The sequence below is a fragment of the Podarcis vaucheri genome (genome assembly GCF_965113315.1).
Source record: "Podarcis vaucheri genome assembly, chromosome: 3".
NCBI lineage: Eukaryota > Metazoa > Chordata > Lepidosauria > Squamata > Lacertidae > Podarcis > Podarcis vaucheri.
In genome coordinates this window covers 112666446-112680600 of record NC_138761.1, presented here as the reverse complement: position 1 = coordinate 112680600, position 14155 = coordinate 112666446, and the positions used below count along the sequence as shown (strand labels likewise).

Sequence of the window (14155 nt, the reverse complement as noted above, 5' to 3'; positions counted from 1 at the left end):
TGAAGTTTTGGTCTTCTTGCCATAGCTGTCAACTTTTTCCTTTTTTAAAGGGAAATCCTATTCGGAATAAGTAGATAAATAGGTACCGCTCCGTCGGGAAGGTAAATGGCGTTTCCGTGCACTGCTCTGGTTCGCCAGAAGTGGCTTAGTCATGCTGGCCACATGACCTGGAAGCTGTCTGCGGACAAACACCTGCTCCCTCAGCCAATAAAGCGAGATAAGCGCCGCAACCTCGGAGTTGGTCACGACTGGACCTAATGGTCAGGGGTCCCTTTACCTTTAGATAAAGGGTGCCTACATTCTGCATGGACTAGTTGCAATAGATGCCTAATAGGCCCATAAATTACCACACAGCATATATTCAACACAAAAAACAGTGACATATCCTTGCATATTTGGCAAAAGTCCGATGGAGAGTCAGGTGTCCTTGTGTTGCATCCTCTATGAGATGAGGAACCCTAAACAATTTGGGAAGGGGGCTAATGATCTACCAGAAAACATTGGTATGGAACCAAGGGGCATGTAAAGGTGGAGGATTTTAGTTTTCCCGTGATAAAATACCAATTAGCCCTCCAAAAAGATATTCTGCTGTTTCGTTTGTGTTTTTTGTCTTTCTGCATTAATACACACCCCACACACCCTGAATTAGGCTCTCAGGACTTTACCAAACTTAGTGACACTGGTATGTAATTATTCAGCAGTGGCAGATACTGTGACCACCCTATTTGGGTTCAGTTCTGAAATTATTAATCTTGTTTTTGCCTGTGTATAGTCTTAACTATGGATACCAGGGAGAGCCACTAGACTTGGCTGAGTTTTTAAAATATCATACAACACAATAATTCATTATAAAGTTGATTAGGGTTTAATGCCCTGACTCCCGGCCCAACAACATTGCGAGGCTCATGACATATAGTTCTCAAATTCCTTAAGAAACAATTTTTAAAAAGCTAACTGGTGAGATTAAATAATGTAATGCTAAACTGCAGACCTATTAGGGTTCTACGGAGTTCAGGTTTGACATGAGTTTGTTTCTCATTGTGACAAATAACATTTCAGTCCTGTGTTTTCATTCCAATAATCGAGTTTGGTAAAGAGGATGTGGAAGCTTGCCAGTCTTCTTGTTTTTCTTTTGGAGAATCTGCAAGGACAAACTTCAGGTCCACAGGGCTCTTATGTGAACCTATATTCCAGCCACATTTGGAATATTGTGTCATCTCCTCTCATAACAAATGTCCTAGAGCTGGAAAATGAGCAGTAAAGAACGCCCAACATGTTCATGTTTTACGGTGGCTCCAATTGAAGGTCACCATGTTTGTGATTTTAAGAGCAAAAAGGGTTATGTGGGTTATTGTTTCCTTTGTTCATTTTCTTTCCTTTTTAACCATTCAGAGATTGTGAATAACTAGTCACTAACTCATGGATCTAACCCATGGTCTAAACCACAGAGCCCAGGGCTTGCCGATCAGAAGGTTGGTGGTTCGAATCCCCACGCAGGGGTGAGCTCCTGTTGCTTGGTCCCTGCTCCTGCCAACCTAGCAGTTCGAAAGCACGTCAAAGCGCAAGTAGATAAATAGGTACCACTCCGGTGGGAGGGTAAACTGTATTTCCGCGCGCTGCTCTGGTTCGCCAGAAGCGGCTTAGTCATGCTGACCACATGACCAAGAAGCTGTCTGCGGACGAACGCCAGCTCCCTCGGCCAGTAAAGCGAGATGAGCACTGCAACCACAGAGTTGTCCGCGACTGGACTTAACGGTCAGGGGTCCCTTTACCTTTACCTTTAACTCATGGATGCAATGCACATTGATCACAAACTGCTTAACAGTTCTACTTTAAAAAAACAGAAGGGAGAGCTTTTCTGATCGTAAAAATGTAAAAGTGAGCTCACTTGGGCCATAGCGAACATGGTTTCTTACCAGAACAATCTGGCTCTTTGTTACGTTGTGTATTGATTGGCTTGTTTTCCTGTGGATTCAATCTGTGCTTAGTGGTTTGGAAATGAAATAATCTGCATTTCCTTCCATATGTGCCATTAGTGGTTTTGAGGAAATTTGCATAGATATTTTCTGAGATCAGTGTGTTTATCTTAAAGCATCGTTTCTTTGTGTACTAAAGTTTTGCATGACATTCTCATCATGGCCTTCAGTTTTACCTGGAGCCTGGTGTCTGGAAAACATTGAGCTTCACGGGCCACATTAAACCATCTCTGAAAACAAATGATGGTTTAATGTAAATTTGCAGCATACTGATGCTGCTCAAAAATTCTCACTCCACTCTGCTTCTCTCCTGCGTCTGCTGTGTTGCAGATGAAACAAGCCAGATTTGGCCTGTTGTGTTGTCTGAATCTGGGTTTGTGGCTTTCCCCCCGCTTCAGGTCTTGTTCTTAATTTCCCACTTATCATTTGTTTGGAGAGAAACAAGCCATGATCCTGGCTTTACACATGACAAGCCAGACTCTGGCTTATTTTGTCGCAGTGTGAACTCTTTAGCAGCCTGTCCCAGCACAGTCACATTCAACCATAGGTTTGTGAGAAGCCAGTGTGGTGTAGTGGTTAAGAGCGGTAGACTTGTAGTCTGGGGAACCGGGTTCGCGTCTCCGCTCCTCCACATGCAGCTGCTGGGTGACCTTGGGCCAGTCACACTTCTTGGAAGTCTCTCAGCCCCACTCACCTCACGGAGAGTTTGTTGTGGGGGAGGAAGGGAAAGGAGAATGTTAGCCGCTTTGAGACTCCTGAAGGGGAGTGAAAGGTGGGATATCAAATCCAAACTCTTCTTCTTCTTCTAATGTGGCACATGATACATGCCATCAATAGGCAGGTATTTAGCCAATATATGGTGAAACAAAGAGGCGGAGAAGTCCCACCAAGGTCTCAAAGCTAGCAAATTCTAAAGGCTGAAGTCAATGTGATGGTAATGTCCGGGCTGAACTATGAGGGTGGAGACGCTCCTTCGGGTATACTGGGCCAAGGCCGTTTAGGGCTTTAAAGGTTAGCACCCAACACTTTGAATTGTGCTCGGAAATGAAGGTCTTTCAGGGCCAGTGTTATGTGGCCTTGGCGGCCACTCCCAGTCACCAATCCAGCTGCTGCATTCTTTTCTCACAGTGGCCAACCAGTTGCCCACAGGAAGTCCCCTCTCAAGACCTGAGCACCATAGTATGATCCCCATTGGTCATCCATAGGAGATGGTATTCAAAAACATATTGTCTCCAACAGTGGAGGTAGAACACAGCTATCATAAGTAATAGACATTTGTTTTTAATCGTAAAACCTTTTATTGGCATCACATACAACATCCAAAACAAATCAATACAGATTTACCACTTCCCCAGTGGCACAAACATTTGCTAAAAGAAAGGAGGCAGAGCAGTCTATCGTCACATCTCTTGGTCTCCAGGGAGATCAGACGTCTGCAGTGTATTTCGATGACAAAAAACCAAACAGAGATATTTAGCCACTAACTTGGTGAGCTCCTGGTCATTCCCCTGTAATAGAAAATGTATTACCTCTGACTCTGGTTTCCATTTGGGGATACAGAGTTGATCTAGGAATTGTAGACATTTGTTGGCATCTTGCATGCTATTATGGCAGTATCCCAGGTACCAAGGAACCAGGGAAATGAAGTTCCCCATGGCACCTGAATCCATTTAGGAAATCCATTTAGGGCACTTTGTCTCTCAGATATGGATGAGCACATATTTCAGGTACAAAGACCCTCTGGGACATCAGGGATATAGGGCTGCCTTTCTCAACCTTTGAATTCCCAGATGTTGCTGTACTAGAACTCCGATCATCCCTTCCTGCTGGGCTTGCTAGTTAGGGATGATGGGAGTTGTAGTCGAACCACATCTGGGGACCCAAGGTTGAGAAAGGCTGAACTAAATTATCCTAAGTTTGTCCTAAAACCTAGACACTTTGGTATGTAGCAGCAGGGGTGCGGCCATTACAGCATTCGGGGTGGGGGGGGCAGAGAGAGAAAGAGAGATGAGGACACTGGCTTGTAATAGGAGTGAAAGAACAACAACATTGAGGTGGTTGTTAAAAGCAGGACAAATTTGTATTTCAAACTAGGTTATTTTCAGATTTCAGCAATGTAACTGGTGTAAGCAAATCAATACAGAAGGGGTCAAATAAGCCAAAACATAGAAACAAAATGTTTTGTACATGAGGATTATAGTTTAAGTATGTTGTGACATTGTGTATCTACACACCAAATGCCTTAAGTTATCCTTTTAAAAGAAAATATGCTTTAAACATATTTCAAAAGTACTTTTCAACTCTGGGTTTTGGGGTGGCGGGATGAACAGCTTGTGCCCATCTAAGAATGCAGTGTCTGGAGCCGTGTGTCGAAAGGAGTTCAACAACTTTCTACTTGTTTCAAAAACCTTTTTTTTATCCGTTCCAATAACCTGCAGATGTACTTGTAGGCAACTTGTGTTCCCCTTGCAATGACTAAGGCAAGGCTTCTGGCTTTATAGCTATGATTAGCTGTGGCAAATGTTACGCTATTAGTTAAAGATAAGCAGAAGCAAGAACTCCCTTTTCCCCTCCACATTTTACTGATATGCATGTGTCATGTCTTGGTGAACTTTTGTGTATGTGTGGGAGGGACAAGGGCAAAAATCTGCCTTTTTAAAGTCGTAATTGGCACTTTTGAAGGAGCCAGTCTGCAGAGGGGGGAGCCCCCCCAAAAAACTTTCTTGGCAAGTGCTTTACTAAGAGAAGGGGGGCACACACACCCCAAGATGCCTATGTTGCTATGTATCAACAACTTCCTTTTAAAGCAGCTGGAGGAGCTGCTTTAAAGGAGTCCTCTTCGGAACAATGCCCAGTGCGATTCCTCCATCTGTTTGTGCAGCCGCTTCCCTAAGAGTTGAAGGCTGCGGACTGGGATTTCACAGTCTAGGGTAAGACATCTTTTAGCACTGATATTCTGAGATATATTCCAGGTCCCTTGAAATAGTACCTTTTGCATGCAAAAAAAGGATTTCCGTAAAACAAATTGGTTTTAGCTCTGCAATTAATAGTGCCAGAAAAATTATTGGCCTCCCCAAATTTTATTTCCTTTGGAAGTATATATAGGCATTATGTGTTTGATGGTTGCTTTAAAAAATGTGCCTTTTTTTGTTCTTGCTCTTTGACATTTCTGTTCCACAGCCCCTTTGTTTGCATGTTAGCAGGGACTTTATAACCGCATAACTGAAGGGAGGTTTAGTTCGATCCTGTATCCATCGAGCTGAATAAAACAGATGTTTTGCATAGTGTGAATGAATTTGGTTTGTGATGTTATTTGCCTGGTCCTTGCCCAGGATTTGATGGGACGGTGGTGTTCTCATATACAGCTGGCTTTTTAAAAGGATAAAAGAATGGGATGTATCTTAAAGCAGCCTTTGCTCCTTGGTGCTGCTCGCTGCAGGTAATAGGCATTGCAGTTCCAAACATATGCCAGGCACTCAGTTGCTGAAGGTTTCCCTAATGAATCAAATCCTGACTCTGTTGAGGTCAAAACTTCCTTTTCTTTGGTTTGCTACAGCCAAGATTTTATCCGCACTGTTGATCTGCAAAAAAAGAAAACTGTATCAACTGAAAAGAATGATCTAAAGGGGGGGGGGAGGTTTTGCCAGCAGAAAAATGAATTTGTTAAGTCTTCCCATTTCATCGAGTCCTGAGTTCATCTGCACATATTGGAAACAAGAATCAATACCTCATCTTTACAGGGTTTTTTTTTAAATAAAAAATATGTCTAAATTAATTCTTATACAGTACAGTGGTACCTTGGGTTAAGTACGTACTTAATTCGTTATGGAGGTCTGTTCTTAACCTGAAACGGTTCTTAATCTGAAGCACCACTTTAGCTAATGGGGCCTCCTGCTACCGCTGCATCGCCGGAGCACGATTTATGTTCTCATCCTGAAGCAAAGTTCTTAACCCAAGGTACTATTTCTGGGTTAGTGGAGTCTGTAACCTGAAGCGTATGTAACCCGAGGTACCACTGTACTGAGATTTTTTTGAGTAGTACTGTATAGCAACATTTCAGCAAGGACACTTATTCTGATTGCCAGTTTTTCCATTCCATTGTTTCTATAAAATGTTTCCTCTGGAAACCTTGAACGTTTCTCTCTCTCTTTTTTTGCTGGTTGTGGAGAAACAAAACAGCAGCATCACTATGTTTCCTTGACCCAGGTGTTCTAAGTAAATGGCTTAGAAAGAAGCAACTGTGTCATATTTTATTGCCAACAAAGACTGGCAGCGTAGTTCTCAAACCTGCAGTGCAGGTCTTTATTTCCTTCATTCTAATGTTGGGCTTTCTCATTTAATTCATTGCTGCAGAATTACGGCTGCTGTTGAATTCTCCTTAGCTTGAAATGTGCCGTAGAAAAATAGTTTGTCTCAGGGCCCTTTCTGATGCCCATTCTGCATTGGTACTGACCAGCAGAGCATCTTTGTGGCCTGTTCAGGCCGAGAGAGAACACCTGTCCAAAGCTCTTGTGTCACTCAAATGCTTTTGGGTGGGATGTCCGTATAAAGGCTGGATGGCTGTCTTCCTCCCTCATATTTTTCTGGTAGCAGCACCTCCCTCCCTCCCTCCCTCCCTCTCAGTGTGACTTGATGGTCACTTCAGGGCCGTCTAGGAATTTTTGGATGACCCACCTGCTTGTGAATTGTTTCAATAGCTGGTGGTGGGGCACTGAATAGTTTTCTGTACTGCTAATTATGTTGATCTCATATTTAATTTGACCAGTTCAGGTGTGGGAAAGGGGATGGTTGTATTTCAGCCTGGTGACCACTTTTAGTAGTAGTAGTAGTAGTAGTAGTAGTAACAACAACAACAACAACAACAACAACAACAACAACAACAACAACAAATTATTGAAAGTCTAGGGCTTTAAAGGTCAGCACCAACACTTTGAATTGTGCTCGGAAACGTACTGGGAGCCAATGTAGATCTTTCAGGACCGGTGTTATATGGTCTTGGCAGCCACTCCCAGTCACTAGTCTAGCTGCCGCATTCTGGATTAGTTGTAGTTTCCGGGTCACCTTCAAAGGTAGCCCCACATAGAGCACATTGCAGTAGTTCAAGCGGGAGATAACCAGAGCATGCACCACTCTGGGAAGACAGTCTGCTGGCAGGTAGGGTCTCAGCCTACGTACCTTATGGAGCTGGTAGACAGCTGCTCTGAACACAGAATTCACCTGCGCCTCCATGGACAGCTGTGAATCCAAAATGACACCCAGGCTGCGCACCTGGTCCTTCAGGAGCACAGTTACCTTATTCAGGACCAGGGAGTCCTCCACACCTGCCTGCCCCCCAAAAAAACAATACTTCTGTCTTGTCATGATTTTAGGCACTTTGTGCTGGCCCCATAATTTTATGGGTGGTTTTCTTTTCACATACTTAGCTTAGCATTATGTGCAAACCAAGTGTCCTGGCTTAAAACAATGCTTAGTTAAACAAGCCATCTTGTTAAACAAACACATGGTTTGAAGCTGGCCTGTTTACCAACTGAACAGAGTTTGTTTTAAACCAGGATATCCAATTTGTACAACTCAGAAGAAGTAGTTGTCCTGAGTGTAATGGAAGGAGGAATGGGGTTTCCGAGCCTTATGCTCATCCACATGCTGTTGTATGCACAGACCTTTTAAACTGTTGCTTGAAGTAATAGCAGGAATGGATCTGTCTCTAAGGGCAGAATAACCGTGTGTTTGTGGATTTGTGGATGAAGACAAGAGAAGGCCCATCCATCACATTAGGCATTCATATTGATTTTTAATTGTATTTTTATTGCTTCTTTTGTAATGTACTTTCTTGTATTACAGCTGGGATTCTATGGAGTTCAAACTTCAATTCGATGACATAGAGAATATACGAGAAATAAAAGAAGCAATTAAAATGCAATTAAAAATTATATAGCGTCTAGCACAGCACATTGCAAAAACCATTAAGTGGTCTTCCCAAGACCCTCAACAGTTTTCAAGTGGTTCATGGGAACTGCCTCTCTGGCATCTTGGGTAATTGTGGACATAAGACATAAACACTTGATATTACAAGAGAGTATTTTCAGTTCTATTTACCTAACCAACAAGGTTGTTTGTGTTCCTGGTTAATTGTTTTGCGTCGTGAGGTCTTATGGGGTTGGTCTTTTATAAGGAAGGATTACATATTATGCTACATGGAAGCTCTCCAAGCTCTGTAAATAGGAACAGGATGTCAACTTTGCTGCCCTATGGAGCCTTATTTCAGAGGCATAGGAATACTGGATGAGAAGGAACTTGGAGAGGAAGGAGAGTCTTATTTTGTTACCTGATGTGACTTCAGATTTTTAAATCGCCTAGAAGGCACCAGTCTTTAAGGTAACCACATTGTGAGTTGTTCATGAGAGCCACATTTTCGCTTTCAGGGAACTATTCCTTTCTTATTCAGTATTGAATGTTTTGTGCAATTTAGCTGAAATGTCTTAATCAGTGAAACATTAATAGATTGGTGAGAGAGTTCATTTCTTCATGGAAACTTTTGTTAGATTAGTTGTGAATTGAACTATCAAAAAATAATAGTCTAGTTCATATGAGTTTGCAGCTATAGCTGAAATCCTCACTTCTTCCTGTTGACTCCTTCACCTCCTGCAGCCCTAAATGAATTGTGCTGCTGCAGCAATCAACTTCATAGCAACATTTCCCTTATAAAAATGCAATGTAAAGGTAAAGGACCGCTGGATGGTTAAGTCAAGTCAAAGGCAACTATGGGGTTGCACTGCTCATCTCACTTTCAGGCCAAGGGAGCCAGCATTTGTCTGCAGACGGCTTTCTGGGTCATGTGGCCAGCATGACCAAAGTTCTTCTGGCACAACAGAACACCGTGACGGAAACAAGAGCGCACAAAAACACTGTTTACATTCCCGCCACAGTGCTGCCTATTTATCTATTTGCACTGGTGTGCTTTTGAACTGCTAGGTTGGCAGGAGCTGGGACAGAGCAACAAGAGCTCACTCTGTCTCAGGGATTCAAAGCGCCGACCTTCCGATCGGCCACCCCAAGAGGCTCAGCGGTTTAGACCACAGCACCACCCGCATCGCTAAATGCACTACCTCAAGGACTGCCTCGCCCTATATGAACCAAACAGGACACTGTAATCATCATCTGAGGCTCTTCTTCGTGTACCTCCTCTGCAAGAGGTCTGGAGGGGGGCAGCATGGGATTTTTGGTGGTGGCTCCCCACTTGTGGGATGCTCTCCCTGGGGTGGCCTGCCTGGTGCCTTTGTTACATAAATTTAGGCACCAGATAAAAACATTCCTATTCTTCCAGGTCTTTGGCTCATTAGCCAATCTGTGGCCTTCTAAACTGGGAGGGGGTTATTGTTTTTGTTTGTTACTATGTTGTGTATTTTTGTGTTTTTATATTGTAAACTGCCCTGCGGTCGTCAGATGAAGGGTAGTATAGAAATTTAATAAATAATAATAATGGAAACTGGATAACAATGCAATGCCTCACTGTAGGGCTATCATATACTATTTTGATTCCTCCGCCTGCAACCAGTCAAAATGGGTATGCTAAAATTCTACTACCTGGTCTAAACCAGGCTATCTCAGCTGCCATCCTCTCCCCTGAAAAATGAGTACAATAAAGGTGATCTGCATTGGCAGGAAGTTTTCTAAAAAGTTTACAAGCTTAGCAAGGGGAAATTGCATGATTTTTTAGTATGACAAAAGGCATGAGTTAGAAAAATCTGTCTTGCCTGCTACCGTTTTTCTTTGTTGGTAGATCCACGGCTACAGCTACCTTAAAAACCTTGAATTTCCAGATTATTTTATGTGAAGCCACAATCATTTCTCCACCAGGAAAGGACCCTCCCCAAAAAAGGCTTTAAAATGTGAACTGGGAAGTTCCTCCACAGATGGGTGAGCCATTTAGCTTTTCCTTTGGCTAATTGGCCTGATCCGTTTTCCTCAATGTCAGTTACTGCCATGAATTCATGCATTGGCTGACACACTGAGCAGCAGTTTCTCACAGGGTAGTTTCTCAGAATAAGGTTTCGGGTTTTTTAAGTGAGAGCTGGGAATCTAGAATTTTGGCTCTTTGAGGGAGGGGTCTCCCCCTTCCCCACCCCACCTCAGAGGCCCATGATGGCATTATGGCTAACAGAAACCACATTTGCCACATTGCCAAGAGGTTTAAAGCTCATATAGATCCCAGTGCACCAGTGATGTCATCACCACTCCAGGAGCTCTTTACAATTAATTCAAATTCCCTATTTCTATGCAAATTAACTGTGGGTTGGAACTCTGGTTCAATTTTTAAAAGCAATTGCTAATTGGAAATTTGGAAGTTCTGTCCATCGCTGATTCCTGTGGTCCCCTTTGACGTGGTAAAATCGCCACGAGAGGATTTTGCTGCTGATAGCTTTATGTGATGAATATTTCTTTTTAATGTGTCCCTGGGTTGTGATGAAGTAGGCTCCCTGATGTGGGGAGTGCCAGGGCATGAATTCAGAGGAGAAGACAAAAAAAGACCCAGTAACAGAATCTTGGGATTACTTACCCATTTTAATTTCCGCAGGCAGTAAGTCGAACAATTTTGATTTCAGTTCTTAAATCTTCAATTTTGATACTGAAGTTGTTGATACTTGGCCAGTCCCCCCCCCCCAGGTTTCAGGACAGCCCTCTGGTTCAAATACTCTAATCCAACTGGCAAATTAGAGAGAAGTCTCAGTTCTATTCCAGCACCCCAGGAATTTGGTGGAGAGCTCCTTACATCCTCCACTGTACACCTTGATGCCATTAGGGGTGTTCGTGTGCAATGTTCAACAAGCGTATGGTTTGTGTAGCTGTGTACACAGTAGCTGAGCTGCACAAAGCAAGAGGTTTACACCCTTTCGCACAAACACATGCACATGTGTAGACAGAGTTTCTGCCCATGTTCAGTGTAATGTGTGAACAAGTCGTAATGTTACACAAACTATGGTCTAGTTCCCACTAAGGCCCCATATGCATTATACATTTAAAACAGCACCTTCTCACTTTAAAGAGTCATGACCTCCTAGGACTTTGATTTGTTAAAGGTGCCCCCCCAGCTCCATCCCATTTTATTTTGAAAAAAAAGATGGTCAACATCCTCTTGTTTCAAGTTCATTGGGCTTTGGGTATTGGCTGGATGTCCCTGGAACTAGTTTTGCCATTTGATAAGGTGACGGACTGACGCTCTTTTCTGCTTTTTATAGTGATGTTTTGTTTTGTGTTGTTGTCCCCCCCCCTAAAAAAAAAGTTTTCAAAAGTGCATTCCATTTTTTAAATCTGTGTACTGCCTGGAGGTGTGGGTTGTTGTTGTTTGTTGGAAAGCAGCTTACAAAGTTTAACAAGGAATTGAATAAATAAAATCACATTCCTTCTTAATCATTTCCCTGCTCTCAGACTTAAAAACCTTCCCAGCACTTTCAGCCTTTCCATGAAGATGATGCGCTCCAACCCGCTGATCATTTTGGCCACCTTTTTCTTTCTCCCTTTTCCTACGATATCCTTTTTAAGAGGGGTGATCAAAACTATGTACACCATTCCAAATGTGGCTGCGTCACAAGAGCTTGTTATAATGGGCCTCATGATATTGGAAATTTTGTTTTTGATTCCTTCTGTAATCATTCCCAACGCGGAGAATGTCTCACATCTCAGAATGCAAAGGCACCATGACATTTAAGCTTGCCTTTCGTTTTCCATTCCCAAAATGGCAGTATGGCTCCAAAGACCATTCATCGCCCAACAGCCTCTGCACACGCAGCCTGGTCTTGAAGTTGTTATCTACAAAAATAGCATTGCTTTTCCTTTAAAGGAGAAAGTTGCACCATCCCAAAGATGCTTCCATTCTAAATGGAATCTTAATGACCAAATATTTCAACCATCCAATATTTGTAAAGATGCAGGAAGGGTGTGTGTGTGTGTGTATGTTTTGAATCGGAATAGCTATAATCCATTCAAAACAAATCACCTACTGTTAGATTATTCTGTTTTCAGTGTGTCCCATTGTTGTCAAATGTCAACATAGACAAACTTGAGGAAGGAAAGATTAGGCATAGGTTCCCTACCATTGATTCCGATCTAGAACTTTGTCTCGCCTCCTGACAGCCCTGCTGTGATACAACAAGAAAGTGGTGTTTTTAGTGGTGTTTCCTGTCTTGCAGACCTTCCAGTTTGAAGTCTGCACCCCAGGAGGGAAGATCTCCACTCCATGTACATAAACAGCAACCCCCAAACACTCAGCAGCCTCAACTTTTCCCTTTGCTAGATTGCAGACGTTCAGAATAAGGGCAAGTTGTCTAGTGAAGCTGAGGTCTGTGCCAATCCCAGCGCCAGCACGAGACACCTGCCTCAGATGTCTCAGGGCTTTCACAGTAGGGAGGGGGAGACAAAAGTACCTTCTGTTTCCTGTGCTTCCGCCAGTGGCATAGCGTGGTTTGCCAGAGCCACATGGAGCAGGCTTGGGAGGGAGGGCAACTGGCAGAGCACTCATACGCATTCAACTGCCTTACGGCGTACGCATCACCCAAGAGATTGTGGCCCCAGAGATAAGAAAAGAAGAGTCATTCCATTGCCTGGAGAGGTCACTTCCTGGTTCACATGTAGAAGCCGTTTTCAATGGAGCCCAGCAATGGAAGCATGCAGCTGTATTGAGGCAGCACCAGGAGTTGACATTTTGTGCCCCTAACAATTTTGTGCCCGGGGCAGCAGGCCCCGTGGACTCCACCACAATACACCACTGGCTTCCACACTGGGCCCAGAACCTACTTGAAACCAGCATGTTGTGTTCATAATAGAATTGTTTGCGTTTGTTGCATAAAATACTTCCATAATACAATTTCTGTGCATTATTTAGTTTTTGCAAGTTCAGATCCTGATTTGTTCATAATAACCTCCTTTGGTTTGTTGGGACTTATTTCCATTTCATTTAAATACCAGGTCATAGGCCTGTTCTGGAAACATTTTCAACCACCTTCCAAAGTTGTAGATTGAGTGCCATTGCAATGTCAAGCTTTGCTTCCATAGGCAAAATCTAAGGCTATATCCCTGGAAAACTGTCCTTCTCTTCCTGCATTCATATAAATCCACACACACACACAAAATCAAGAAGCCCAGATGTGTTTCCCCTGCAATTCATGTGTTAATGATTTGGTACCCCCCCATAAGTACACAATTTACAGCGTTGTGTTTGGTTTTCTGCCATTGTTCCTTCTTTTGTTTTTGTTTTTCTGCGGAAAGCTGTTGGAGGATCGTGGTGACAAATGATCTCAAAGCATCGTTTGCCAACTCTTGCAGAGCATTCCTCCAGGTTTTATGACAGCAACACCACATATTCAAAAGTGTACATTTTGAAAAGTACACACATTTAGCTTCTCGCAGTTGAAGAACATCTCTTTAATAGCCAAAGGAAATGTGCTGTTATTGCATTCTGCAATGAAACATTAACCCCCCCCACCACCACCCAAGCATTTGCCATTTTGCGGCACATAGCTACTAAATACTTGGTTGCCAGGATGCCTGAAAGTTAAGAAGGAGCAAACAAGCAGAAAACTGTAAAAGGGGCTACATCTGTGACTTGAGCTAAAGAAATAACCTCCTTCCCAAATTTTCCCCATTGAATTTCTAAACATAGTTGAATCTATGAATGGCAATGGGCTGAAATTGACATTTGCCCGAGTAGGGCAACTTCTGCTTGTGTGGTAGAACTTAAGACTTTCTCTTCTCCCCAAAACAGCACCCCTCAAATCTGCTCTGGTGTGTTGAGGGAACCCCAGTGCAGATTTGGAGTGGGGGCTTTCAGGGAGAGGAAAAGGAGAGAAAGCTCCATTGAATTATTGGAAGTTCTTCTACTTGGGCAGTGGCTTTTTTTTAGTGCAACCCAGTGGGTTCCTTGCTTAATTGAGTAACCAACACAGCACCATTCATCTGTGGTGGGCTATAACTCACATTATCCCTGACCTTTGGCCGTACGAGTTGGAGCTTATTGAAGTTGCATTTGGCGAACATTCCACGTTCTGCCAGCAATCCTGTGGGTTCAAAGCTTGCATCAAATCTCTCCCAACATCTTTTTTCTTCTCTCCTGCTGCGGCTTCAGCTAGAATGAATTGCTTCTGTTCATTTTTGGTGGGGAGGGAGGTTGATGCTGGATCTGGGAG

At 43.2% G+C, this 14155-nt stretch overlaps 1 protein-coding gene across 11 annotated transcripts in view; it reads left to right on the top strand.

The window, feature by feature from the left end:
* The window catches only part of PLCB4 (phospholipase C beta 4), a 211220-nt gene that overhangs the window by 63151 nt on the left and 133914 nt on the right, over nt 1-14155 (top strand). Inside the window, exon 1 of one of the 11 annotated variants that reach the window (XM_082215454.1) lies at nt 4816-4906. The exons of the other annotated variants lie outside the window; for them this stretch is intronic. The gene's annotated coding sequence lies outside the window, so the exon portion shown is untranslated. Of the gene's footprint in view, nt 1-4815; nt 4907-14155 lie in introns of those variants that run through there. 11 annotated transcript variants of the gene reach the window in all.